The following is a 14,292-nucleotide window of genomic DNA, read 5'->3' as shown; positions in this document are numbered from 1 at the left end:
TTCCTTTCTCCAGGGCATCTTCCCAACCCAGGGATCAAACCCAGGTCTCCCATATTGCGGGTGGATTCTTTCCCAGCTCAGCCACCAGGGAAGTCCAGGAATACTGGAGTGGGTAGCCTATTCCTTGTCCTGGGGATCTTCCTCACCCAGGAATCAAACCAGGGTCTCCTGCATTGCAGGCGGATTCTTTTCCAACTAAGCTATGGGGAAGCCCTGAAAGGGCTGTACATCTTTCATAGAAAACCGGTATTACTGGAAAAGTATTGGAAAGACCTTTGAATTAATTGAAAAACTAAAAATAAATACTTAGTGCTGGATGAACTTAAATGTCAGTTCAGAGCTAAATGAACTCAGATTTCTTGCTTCCACTGGATGTTGTGCTTTTCTTTTTGCTGAAATACCAGCCATGTTGCATATTATCAGAAAACAATTGAATGTTCAATGATAGTTTCAGATTAGACAGATCTTATTGCAGATGAAGGCTATGATGATAGGATTTGGTCCCTTTGACCTCGGTTGGCAGTTTTGGCCATGATAATTATTTAACATCAGTCTGCATGGCAACAAGGAAGAAACATCTAGGCAGGCAAATAGATTGTTTCAGGGGAACGTAAGTGGTCCTGTCCAGGAGGAGCTGGGAGCTGGCCTTCTCTGGGCATCCTATTAGCATTTTCCTTAGCTTACGTGTGTCTGCCTGAACTCTGCAGCAGGCTGGAGGGTAAGTCTGTGCTGTAAACATAGCCTTTCGCTCCAGGTTTCTGGTATTTGCTCACAGGCAGCCTCACCCATGTCTGTGCTTCCTTCTCTGCCCTCCTCTTTGTGTGTGTGCTGCCCACGTGTGTGTGTGTGGGCAAGTTCAGACTAACAGACGGTGAAATTGGCAGCAAAGGGACACTCTTGGCTCATACAAACTCTGCCTGTCGTTCTGATATTGCACGTCCTAAATCTGTTATTTTACAAAGAAGAAAACCGAAGCCATCTTTTACACTCATAGAGACAGGTGCTTGAAAAAGAAAAAAGAAGCCGAAAAAGCCTATAAGCAAAGTTATTTATTATTTTCTGCATCCCAGGCTCTATTCCAAGCCATGGTTTCACTGCCAGCCTTGCCTCTTGTGATGAATTTGGCTGATGCAGTGTCTGCTTTGGGATGAGTCATCATGCCCCAGCTGGCTTGGTGTTGCAGTCAACATTTATAACCTTGGAATCCTTGCTTTACAGCAAGATCACGGTTCTTTATCTGTCTCTCTGGGGGAAGTGGTCTCCATGCTTTGGTTGTGATGGACCTATATTGTGGTTTTCCTAAATTGGACACACAATGGTTGCTGGCTGTGTGGTAAGATGACCTGGTGTATGTGAGGCTGGGAAATCTAAACAAATCCCCTTGATTCAGTTCCGGTCTGTTACTGAGTACCCAGAAACCAGAATGACCTGATTAATTAAATGGATTATTTTGCTTAAGAGCTAAAGTGAATGGAAAGTTTAAGTTGACTTTCAGGGATTCCTTATTTAAATTATTAATGTGTAACAGTTGTTAATAATGTTGGGGAAAGATTGTAAGATGGTTCTGATGATGAGAATATAATTTACTTTTGTTTTTTCCCATTTTTCTTTAATGTTTCATATTGCTTATGTAATAGTAGTAATAGTTCTTAATAATAACAGAACTGGTTTTTTTCTTGTAGGAGAAAAAAGCCTAAGATGAAAATTACACATTTATTAATATAAAAGTAACATGCTTAGATTCTTGATCTTTAAAAATCTTTCTAAAAAACAAAAAACCAAAGAAACTTAAAATGTTGACTTTTTAAGGTTAATTTTATCTGACTATTGTTTGAAGTAACATTGTTTCTTTTCTGACTATCTGATATTACAGAGCACATATTGCTTTTAACAATTTAAAATGTAAATGTGAATGATCTTCTAACTAGGATTTTGCTTTATTAAAAATTTTTAGTACTTTTTATCTAAACATTCAAGCACACTGAAAATTAGAGAGGCTGTTATAATCAACAACTATATAATTATCATTCAGTTTTTATGCACATTTAAAAAAACCTATTTACTAAAATTGAGCACATAATATAGAGTTCCCGTATTATTCACCCCTTTCCCACATCCACACACACATGCAGGTACCTATATTATTAACATCTTTCTTTAGTGTGGTACTTTTATTTGAATGAATGAATTAGTATTGATATTATTATTAACCTAAAGTCCATAGTCTACATTTTCATTCACTGTTTATATGGTATGGTTCTAAGGATTTTGACAAATGCATAAAGTCATTTATTCATCATTATAGTATCAGGCAGAGTAGTTTCACAAGGCTAAAATATCTATGAAATATATATATATCTTTTTATTACCTCCATAGTTTTACCTTTTCAAGAATGTGATATATAGCCTTTTCAGATTGGCTTTCTTCACTTACCAATATGCTTTAAGGTCCTTCTGTGCTTTCCTGTGACTTGATAGCTCCTTTCTTTTCATTGCTGAAAAACAGACCATTGTATGAATTTACTACAGTTGGTTTATCCATTCATCTACCTGAGGACATCTTGGTTGCTTCTAAGTTTTGGCAATTATAATAAAACTGCTATAAACATGTGTGTGCAGATTTTTGTGTGGACATAGTTTTCACATCCTTTGGGTAAATATTAAGGAGTGTAATTGCTGGATTGTATGGTAAGAGTACGTTTAGTTATGTAAAATACTGCCAAACTCTCTTCCAGCATGGCTGAACCACTCTGCATGCCCACCAGTAATGGATGAATGAGTGTTTCAGTTGCTTCACATTCTCTCTAGCATATGATGTTGTCAATGTTTTGGGTTTTGGCCATTCTGAAACGTACGTAGTGGCATCTTGTTGTATCTTTTATTTTCCAATGACATGATGTGGAGCTGTCTTTTTTTTCCCTTCCTTCCATGCATGTGTTTGCCACCTGGAGATCTTCTTTGGTGAGGTGTGAAGCTCTTTGGCCCATTTTTTAAAAACTGGGTTTGCTTGTTGAGATTTAACAGTTTTTGTGTATTTTAGGTATGAGTCCTTTGTCACATACATGTTTTATGAATATTTTCTCCCAGTCTGTGGCTTTTTATTTTTCTCACAGTATCTTTCACAGAGCAATTTTTTTTTTTTTTTTTTACTTTTAATCATTTCAAACTTACCAATTTTTTTTTAATGGATTGTGCTTTTGGTGTTGGATCTAAAACATCATTGCCAAAGCCAAAGTCATCTACTTTTTCTCGTAGATTATTTTTTAAGAGTTTTAGAGTTTTATGTTTAGGATACATTTTGAGTTAATTTTTGCTAAGCATATAAGATCTGTGTCTAGACTCTTCAAAAAGTTTTTTCTTTTTCTTTTTTTGGCATATGGATATCCAATTGTTTGAGCATCATTTGTTGAAAAGGCTGTTCATATTCTATTGAATTTCTTTTGCTACTTTGTCAAATATCATTTGAATTTACTTTTGGGGTCTGTTCTGGGCTCTCTGTTCTGTTCGGTTGATCTATTCGTCTTTTGTTAATGTTACACTGTCTCAATGTTAATGTCTCTTAACAGTCTTGGGCTCCACTGCCAGCACTTCTTTCCCTTAACTCCAGGTCTGTAGTCAGTTCTAAATTAGAACCAGCCCTGCAGTCTGAAATATATTGGCCTAGAACGTTTTATCCCAAGTAAATAGCTTTATACTAGTCTTGTATAGCTTTATTTGTAGCTTTATACTAAGTCTTGAAGTTGGCTAGTTTCAGTCCTCTGGCTTTGTTCTTCTCTTTGAACATTTTGTTGGTTATTCTGGTTGTGTTGCCTTTCTGTATAAATTTTAGAATCAGTTAGGCAAAGTTACTTGCTGAGCCTTTTGATTACGATTGTATTGAATTTATAGATCAAATTGGGAAGAACTGACATCTTGACAATATTGTCTTCCTATCCATGAACATGGAATATCTCTCCATTTATGAAGATCTTCTTCTATGTCTTTCATTAGAGTTTTGTGGTTTTCTTCATTTCTAGATGAAGGTACGTGTGGTGCATACACGCTCTTCATTTAGAACATGTACATTTTTTTGGTTTGTTTTTAGATTTATGCTTAATATTTTACTTTTTGGCATTAGTGGAAATGTTTTTTAATTTCAAATTCCAATTGTTCTTTTCTGTATATGAAAAAGCAGTTGATTGTTATATATTATTCTTGTATCCTGCAACCTTGCTCTGGTTTCTTATTAGTTCTAAGAATGTCTTTGTTAATTATTTGGAACATTCTACGTAAATAGTCATGTTATCTGTAAACAAAGTCAGTTTTATTTCTTCTCAAATTGTATACCTTTTATTTTCTCTCTGTCTTATTGCACGAGCTAGGATTTCTAGCATGATGTTGAAGGATAGTGAGAAGGAACATCCTTGTCTTGTTTCTGGTCTTGGAAAGTCTATAAGTTTCTTACCATTAAGTATGATTTTATCAATAGATTTCTTTTAGATGTTTTTAAACCAAGTTGTGGGAGTTCCCCTCTATTCCTAGTTTACTGGGTTTTTATTATAAATGTGTGTTGGACTTTGTTACATGCTTTTTCCACACCTATTAATGTGATCATATGATTCATTTTTCCTTCAGAGTAGTGGTGTAATGGATTACATTAATTGATTTTCAAATATTGAATACGTCTTATATGTTTAGGATAAATCTTAAGTTGTTATTTTATAATTATTGGATTCAATTTTCTAATAGTTTGTTGAGGGTTTTTACATCTATATCCATTCAAAAAATGAAGATCATGACATCTGGTCCCATGGCAAATAGATGGGGAAACAATGGAAACAGTGACAGACTTTATTTTCTTGGGCTCCAACATCACTGCAGATGGTGACTGCAGCCATAAAATTAAAAGACACTTGCTCCTTGGAAGAAAAGCTATAACAAACCTAGACAGTATATTAAAAAGTAGAGACATTACTTTGCCAACAGGTCCATCTAGTCAAAGCTATGGTTTTTCCAGTAGTCATGTATGGATGTGAGAATTCCTATAAAGAAGGCTGAGAGCCAAAGACTTGGTGCTTTTGAACTGTGGTGTTGGAGAAGACTCTTCAGAGTCCCTTGGATTGCAGGGAGATCCAACCAGTCCATCCTAAAGGAGATCAGTCCTGAGTGTTTATTGGAAGGACTGATGCTGAAGCTTCAATACTTTGGCCACCAGATGCGAAGAGGTGACTCATTAGAAAAGACCCTGATGCTGGGAAAGATTGAAGGCAGGAAAGGGGATGACTGAGGATGAGATGTTGGATGGAATCACTGACTCAATGGACGTGAGGTTCAGCAAGCTCTGGGAGATGGTGAAGGACAGGGAAGCTTGGTGTGCTACAGTCTATGGGGTTGCAGAGCTGGACACGATTGAGTGACTGAACAACAACCATGAGAGAAGTAATTTGATTTTATCTTTGTCTGGTTTGGTTTTATGGTAGTGCTGGCCTCATGGAATGACTTGGGAAGTATTCTTTCTGCTTCTATTTTCTGTCAAAACTTTTAGACAATTGTTACTATTTCTTTCTTAGATATTTGATAGAATCCACCAGTGAAACCACCTAGGCATGATGTGTTTTTTTCTTTGGGAGGCATAGATTTTAAATTATTGATTTACTTTCTTTAGTATTTATAGCTCTGTTCAGATAATGTTTATCCTTGTGTAAGATTTGGTTGTTAGTGTCTTTCAAGGAATTGGTGAATCTCATCTAAATTACCAAATTTGTAGGCATAGAGTTGTTTATATTGTTCCTTTATTATCCTTTTAATGTCCATATCATTAATAGTGATTTCTCTAATTTTATATTTGCTCAGCTTTTTGACTTTATTTTTTTCCTCTATTGATTTTTTGTTTCTAATTTTATTTGTTTCTGTATAATATTTATTATTTTGTATTTTCTGCTTGCTTTAGGCTTATATTGCTCTTCTTTCTCTAGTTTCCTAAGGTGTCAGCATATTTATTTCAGATATTCTTCTTCTCTAATATTTGCATTCAGTGCTATGAATTTTCCTCAGAGCATTCATTTTTTTCCACAATTTTTTTTATTACATTGTTTATTTTCATTTAATGGGAAATATTTAAAAATTCCTCTTGTGACTTCTGTGATTCATGTGTTATTTAGAAATGTGTTGTTTAATCTCCAAATATTTGGGGATTTTATATGATTCCATTTTCTCTCCTCTATTGCATGCCATTATATTTTTTAAAATTATTTTTAAAGTGTTTGCCCCTGAATCTACAGTATACAACTAGTGCAGGTCCACTTTCAAATAACATTATCCTGCATCATTTGTAGTACATGCGAAGTCACTTCAGTTGACTCTGCAATCACATGAACTGTAGCCCACCAGGCTTCTCTGTCCACGGGACTGCAGCCTGCCAGGCTCCTCTGTCAATGGGATTCTCCAGACAGTTACCTTATATCTGAGTATTCCCAATTTCTCCTTCTTTAAAGAAAATAAAATTTTTGTTTTCTATTTATTTCTTCTTTTTTTTTTTTTATGTAGGACTAAAGAACTAACATTTCTTGCAAGACTGGTCAACTGATGACACAATCCCTCATTTTTTGTTTAAGAAAGTCTTTATTTCTGTTTCACTGTTGAAGGATTCAAAATTCTAGGTTAGTAGTCTTTTTCTATTTATATTAAATATTGAAGGTAAAATTGTTGTTGCTGTTCAGTCGCTGAGTTGTGTCTGACTTTTTGCAACCCCATGAACTATAGCACTCCAGACTTCCCTGTCCTTCACTATCTCCCTGAGTTTGCTCAAACTCAAGTCTATTGAGTCAGTGATGCCATCCAATCATCTCATCCTCTGTCGTCCCCTTCTCCTCCTGCCCTCAATCTTTCCCAGCATCAGAGTCTTTTCCAGTGAGTCAGCTCTTTGCATCAGATGGCCAAAGTATTGAAGCTTCAGCTTCAGCATCAGTCCTTCCGATGAATATTCGGGACTGATTTTCTCTAGGATGGACTGGCTTGGTCTCCTTGCAGTCCAAGGGAGTCTCAAGCGTATTCTCTAGCACTGCAGTTTGAGAGTATCAATTCTCTGGCACTCAGCCTTCCTTATAGCCCAACTCTTACAGACATACGTGACTACTGGAAAAACCATAGCTTTGACTAGATGGACCTTTGTCAGCAAAGTGATGTCTCTGTTTTTAATATGCTGTCTAGTTTTGTCATAGCTTCCCTTGTGGCTCAGCTAGTAAAGAATCCACCTGCAATATGGGAGACCTGGGTTTGATTCCTGGGTTGGGAAGATCCCCTGGAGATGGGAAAGGCTACCCACTCCAGTATTCTATCCTGGAGAATTCCATGGACTATATAATCCATGGGGTCACAAAGAATTGGATATGACTGAATGACTTTCACTTTCACTTCACTTTTGTCATAGCTAATCTTTCAAGGAGCAAGCATCTTTTAATTTGATGTCTGCAGTCACCATCTGCATTGATTTTGGAGCCCAAGAAAATGAAATCTAATGCTGTTTCCACTTTTCCCCCATCTGTTTTCCATGAAGTGACAGGACCAGCAGCCATGATTTTCATTTTTTGAATTAAGCCAAGCTTTTTCACTCTCCTCTTTCACCTTCATCAACAGGCTCTAGTTCCTTTTCACTTTTTGTCATTAAAGTGGTATTATCTGCATATCTGCCGTTGTTGCTATTTCTCCCTACAATCTTCATTCCAGCTTGTGATTCATCCAGCCCCACACTTCACATGATGTACTCTGCATATACGTTAAATAGGCAGGATGACATTATGCAGTCTTGATGTACTCCTTTCCCAATTTGGAACCATGTTGCTTGTCTCTTGTTCCATGTCTAATTCTAAATGTTGCTTCCTGTCCTGTATACAGGTTCCTCAGGAGACAGGTAATGTGGTCTGGTATTCCTGTATCTTTAAGAATATTACAGAGTTTGTTGTGATCCACACAGTCAAAGGCTTAACATAGTCAATGAACCACAAGCAGATGCTTTTTGAAATTCCCTTGCTTTTTCTATGATCCAGGGTATGTTGGCCATTTGATCTTTAATATTAAATATTAAAGGTAATATTAAATCACCTTTTCATTCAGTTCATTTAGCAGATAGAAAGTACCATGACTATGCATTCAATAGAATAATCAACTGGATTTTGAATAAATAATAGTTTACTGGGTAGAGAGTACTCAATTTTTATCAGTGTGACATATATATAAGTGCTTAATTGTCTATTTCATTCTAATTTCATTTGTAAATGGAACTTAGTATGTTTATACTGCCATTCTTCCACATAACATTATAGTTTCCAAAAATAGAAATTGTGGAAAAACAGTAAAGGTGGGACCTTTTATTGTCCATTCATTCATTTAACCTTAGTGTTATTGAGAGGGGACCACGTGAGGAAACCGTAGCTTCCAGTATGCCCAAGTGTTTGCTGTTTTAACATTTCTTGCTAGTGTTTCACTTCTGAATGTGTTCTATGTAAATGTGTATCTATTGCTTATTTAGTATGTATTTCTACTGGATTTATAGATTTTGATAATTCTCCTTAAACTATTATATGCAGGTTTTATTTTCAGAAACAATGTAAAAGCATACCACTGAATCTTCCATTTTAAAATGTAAGCAGAATCATTATATATAAATGAGTAGGAGGCATCAAATCAAATACTTGATGTGAGATTGAAGTAAAGTGAAAAGTTAAGGCACAACATACAAGCTGATAAGCATAAATAGAAAAACAAGGTATGTCATTGTCCAGGGTTAATGGCTGGGTATAGAAGTAGTGGGAGCTGTGAATTGAGCGGGTGGATAGATCACTTTGGCAGTGGAGCTAGTCCCCATAGACGGATTTGAGAGGCCCTAAATCAGGGAACCTCACCACAGTATCAAAGTGCTGAAATTAGAATACAAAGTGCTAACAACTGATTGACTTCCTTTTCCCGAGTTTCTTTCTCCAAGTTTTCTGAACAACCTGTCCAAGTTGTTGACCAAATGATTGATTAATTATTTAGAATTTAGTAGAATGGAGAATTAACTGCAGCCTGAACTAAGGAGTAGAAATGAAAGGTTCTTATCTTACAGATTAAAGAAATGTACTCTGAGGATCTTAGAGTAGTGAACAGTCTCTGGTTTTGTCCACCTGAGAAAGTATCTCCCAAGTCTTGACAGTTAAGGCAAGGGGATTGAAATCCAGGCCCTTTACATTGCTGGCTCTGTTCTCTGTTAAATGTAGAAGTATGGATGATGCTGATGGGTTATGGTGATTAAATGGAGGTAAAGTAATTAAGTCAGTTTGTCACCCAGCAGGTACTCAGTGAATGATCACTGCTATTCAACAATTGTAATAAAACCCAAACTTGTGTGTGCCACATAACTGTTTTGGGTAAAAGATAACTTTTTTGTTCATTTTTAGTGAATGTAAGCTAATGAGTTAAATGGCAGCTACTGTTTTGTTTAGAAATACTGTGTCATGCAAATGAAAAAAGGGCCAAAACTTTTTTTACTTCTAAGGAAAATCGAGTTTATTTGCAAAAGAAAGCATTATTATTTGGGGAGCTGTATTTCTGTATCTGTAATTTACATGGAACTCTACCAGAGAGTCTTTATAGAACCTCACCAGGAAAGCCCTTCATATTTCAGCTCCTTCAGAGCTCTGCTGTCTCCGTTGTTGTGGAAATGATTGGAGTTGCATTCTCTTAAGTGGCTGAGCTCAGCTGGGTGACCATCTCATGGTACTTTGGCATTCATCTGAGGTTGCCCAGTTTGAAGTCATCTTTGCAAGGGGGAGGTGAGGTGATCCAAGAGGGATGGAAAGTTGAGGAATGCTGCAGAATTGTCTTGTCAACTTAGGGGCATGATTTCAGTACAGGTTGGTTTTAATTCCTCTGCTCCTCAGCAGGGATCAGTGAAAATGAGTGCCTGCCTGCTTCTATGTGTTTGAAGAGCTACAGATGAAAGAACGGAAGACTAAGAGAAAGTTATTGTTTTATTCTGAAAAGCTTTTTTGTTTTTCTGATAAACAGTTTGATTTGAAACACTTTTGTGCAACATACCTGGAAAATCACTAACATTTATTGCATGGGTTGATATTGATATATGCTATTGTTGTTCAGTTGCCCAGTCATGTCCAACTGTTTGTTACCCCATGGACTGCAGCATGCCAGGCCTCCCTGTCCCTCACTATCTCTCAAAAGTTTGCCCAAGTTGATGGTCCATTGCATCTGTCATGCCATCCAACCATCTCATCCTCTGACACCCTCTTCTTCTGCCCTCAGTCATTCTCAGCATCAGGGACTTTTCCAATGAATTGGCTGTTCACATCTGGTGACCAATATACTGGAGCTTCAGCATCAGTCCTTCCATTGAGTATTCAGGGTTGATTTCCTTTAAGATTGACTGGTTTGATTTGCTGTCCAGAGGACTCTCAGGAGTTTTCTCCAGCATCACAATTCAAAGGCATCGGTTCTTTGTGCTCTGCCTTCTTTACAATCCAGCTCTCACAATAGTACATGACTACTGGGAAGGCCAGAGCCTTGACTATATGGACCTTTGTCAGCAGAATAATGTCTGCTTTTCAACACACTTCTAGGTTTATCATCGCTTTCCTGCCAGGAAGCAGTTGTTTTCTGATTCCATGGCTGCAGTCACCATCCACAGTGATTTTAGAGCCAAAGAAGAAGAAATTGGTCACGGTGCTGTGCTATGTCGCTTTAGTCGTGTCCAATTCTTTTGTGATGCTATGGACTGTAACCCACTAGGCTCCTCTGTCCATGGGATTCTCCAGGCAGGAATACTGTAGTGGGATGCAGCGCTCTCCTCGAGGGGATCTTCCCAACCCAGGGATCAAGCCTGCGTCTCTCATATCTCCTCCATTGACAGGTGGGTTCTTTACCACTAGCACCACCTGGGAAGCCCAGTCACTACTTTGACTTTTTCCCCTTCTGTTTGCCATGAAGTGATGGGGCCGGATGCCATGATCTTAGTTTTAAGCCGGCTCTTTCACTCTCCTCCGTCCTCATCAAGACTCAAGTTTCTCTTCACTTTCTGCCACTGGAGTGGTTTCATCAGCATATATGAGGTTGTTGATGTTCCTCCTGCCAGTCTTGATTGCTGCTTGAGACTTACCCAGCCCGGCATTTCTCATGATGTGCTCAGCATATAGGTTAAATATGTGAGAGCAGACAGCCGTGTCGTTCTCCTTTCTCCATCGTGAACCAATCAGTTATTCAATACAGGGCTCTAACTGTTGCTTATTGACCCGCATACAGTTTTCTTAGGAGACAGGGAAGATGATCTGGTATTCGCATCTGTTTAAGAGCTTTCCACAGTTTGTTATGATCCACACACTCAACGGCTTTAGTGTAGTTGATGAAACAGAGGTAGATGTTTTTTCTGGAATTTCCTTGCTTTCTTTAGATCCAGTGAATGTTGGCAGTTTGATCTCTGCTTCCTCTGCCTTTTCCAAACCCAGCTTGGATGTCTGGAACTTCTTGGTTCGTGTAATGCTGAAGCCTAGCATGCAATGATATATGCTGGTAATTGCTAAAAATATACATGGGCTTGGTTGATAAATTTTGTTCCTGTCTGAGAAGACTGCATGTATTGATACCTCTGTCAATGAGCCTGCTAAGATTGAAGCTCCTTAATAATGCAGTCAGCTGATGAAAAGGCTACACCTGGATTTCCACCCGCAGGAGAAGTAGGGGTGGGATAATTATATTAGGTGGTGGTTTGGCAGAGGTGGAGGTTCATTGATAGGAGTTCCAGAGCTTTCCTGTTTAATCGTTGATTCAGGCGCTAGAAGCATTTTTGTTGAGAGAGTAAGAATGACTTAGGAGAGAAGCAGTAACACTGAAGAATATGGAGTTGCATCTTCTCCCTTTTCCTCTGCAGGAGTAGCTGTCAGTTGTGGCACTTACACCGTGCATTGCAATTGTTTACTTCTCTGTTGTCCTCACTGAAAGCTCCATGGAAGTAGACAACTATGTGCTTGGTACATAGTAGGTCTAAATAAATCTTGAATAAATGAAATTATGTGAGCAACTTTCTTTATATATATATTTTTTTACCTCCAATAATAGAGTCAGAAAATAAAAAGTTAAGGGTTTCTCTTAGTTGCATGCATGCTAAGTCACTTTGGGGCTTCCCCGATAGCTCAGTTGATAAAGAATCTGCCTGTAATGCAGGAGACCCTGGTTTGATTCCTGGGTCGGGAATATCCGCTGGAGAAGGGGCTGACTACCCACTCCAGTATTCTTGGGCTTCCCTTGTGGTTCAGCTGGTAAAGAATTCTCCCACAATGTGGGAGACTTGGGTTAGATCCCTGGGTGTGGAAGATCCCCTAGAGAAGGAAATGGCAACCCACTCCAGTATTCTTACCTGGAGAATCCCATGGACAGAGAAGCCTGGCAGGCTACAGTCAATGGGGTCGCAAGAGTTGGACATGACTTAGCTACTGAACCACCAAGTCGCTTCAGTCGTGTCTGACTCTCTGCAACCCACTGGACTGCAGCCCACCAGGCTTCGCTGTCCATGGGATTCTCCAGGCAAGAATACTGGAGTAGGTTGCAGTGCCCTCCTCCAGGGGATCTTCCCAACCCAGGGATCAAACCCATGTTTCTAACATCTGTGTTGGTAGCAGGTTCTTCGCCACTAGCGCCATCTGGGAAGCCCTCTCTGGGAAGCCCTCCCTTAATTAGCCCAAACATTTAATTTTCTGGTAACTGTAACAAAAAATAGACCAGTGTCTAGATCATTAATACATTGGCCAAAGGATGTTTGGTGACTTTAAGATGACACACTCACTTACTGAGTTAGGGGTAAACCATGAATCATGACATTTCAGCAGATGTTAGTAGGCATATCCACATTTCAAGAGGCAAAAGGAAACCTGGGCATCAAGAAGTTGAAAATTAAAGCATAAGAAAACCATAGGTGTTATCAGTTAAGGAGATTTTGCCCCTGTCCTGGATTTGGCCTGGTTTTAGAGCCTATGCCAGATGAAGTTACATTTCAGGTCTATGAAGAGAGTCTGTGCTGCTTGATCATCATCCTCCAGCTGTGCTTCATGTGAGTTTGCTCGTCACTAAGAGAAAATGGTGTCTGTGCACATACATTTTATAGATAAATGAAGATAACTTTCAAAAAGTCACAGTTTAAACCTTTCTGAAATGATGTACTTGTGCTCATGTTAGCTAACGCAGAGTCTATGAATAGATAAAATCTTTGGTTTTGATGCCAGGTAGGTGTGCATTGGGCTTCCCTTGTAGCTCAGTCAGTAAAGAATCTGACTGTGATGCAGAAGACCCGGGTTCAATCCCTGGGTTGGAAAGATCCCCTGGAGAAGGAAATGGCAACCCAGTCCAGTATTCTTGCCTAGAGAATCCCATGGACAGAGGAGCCTGGCAGGCTACAGTCCATGGGGTAGCCTACAGACTCAGGCTACAGTCGCAAGAGTCGGACACGACTTAGCAACTAAACCACTACCACCATAGAAGCGCCTGAGCCTCTCTGCACCGCTCCCCCACCCCGCAACCCCGCCACTCTGTGACACTGGTGATGCATAGCAGAGGTCTCAGAAAGCAACGGGGACTCGTGGCCTCCCACTTCTGAGCCCACAGTTTACTCTTCCCTTTTCTTTATGTCTGGAGTCATCTATAACACTCCACTGCTAAAGAGGTATTTTAGGGAGTAAACAGAGCATCTCATGGAGGTGTGCTTTCCCCTACCTCTCACTATACCGTGGAGGTAGCTTTTACCTTTATAAAAAAATGTATTAATAATTAGTAACAGTTGTTAAATGTCAAGACTCAGGGTTTACAAAGTCAATAAAACCGCTGACTAGTAAATTTGTCATGTACATTTCAAGATTAGTGTGACCGAATACACGAGGTGGCAGCTTTCTATTTTGGGAAGGTTTGATATATGGTGGATTGTGTAGCTGCATTTTCCACCTGGGTGTCATGATTTCCATCATCAACTGCACAGCAGGGAGACAAGCTCAAAAACTGTGTCATGGGTTTGCTCTCTGCGGTACATCTTTCTGTTCACTGCTAAGCAGCTGCAGTTGAATTCTCTTTAGGCAGTGATCAGCTGTCTTGCATTTGAGCTCAGAGGTACTTGTGGCTATTAAAGCTTGTATATTAATGCTGCTGAGTTTGTGGGTGAGTGCACAGAAGTCCTCTGACCAAGAATGGCCTCTTTAGCCTGTAATTTATTTACAACTGGAAAGCCAATCCTGCTTTCTCACAAGGAGATTTTTAAGAAACACTGAAGATGCACGTCAAAGCTTG

At 38.9% G+C, this 14,292-nt stretch overlaps 1 protein-coding gene across 3 annotated transcripts in view; it reads left to right on the top strand.

Annotated features, from left to right (window-relative positions):
• ARHGAP42 (Rho GTPase activating protein 42) overlaps positions 1-14,292 on the top strand; it is a 348,391-nt gene that overhangs the window by 38,211 nt on the left and 295,888 nt on the right. Inside the window, exon 1 of one of the 3 annotated variants that reach the window (XM_086338910.1) lies at positions 1,200-1,333. The exons of the other annotated variants lie outside the window; for them this stretch is intronic. The gene's annotated coding sequence lies outside the window, so the exon portion shown is untranslated. Of the gene's footprint in view, positions 1-1,199; positions 1,334-14,292 lie in introns of those variants that run through there. 3 annotated transcript variants of the gene reach the window in all.

Source organism: Bos grunniens, chromosome 15, assembly GCF_055505025.1.
Source record: "Bos grunniens cultivar Pamir isolate PY7600 chromosome 15, Bosgru_T2T1.0, whole genome shotgun sequence".
Lineage (NCBI taxonomy): Eukaryota > Metazoa > Chordata > Mammalia > Artiodactyla > Bovidae > Bos > Bos grunniens.
This window is presented reverse-complemented; position numbering and strand designations above follow the sequence as displayed.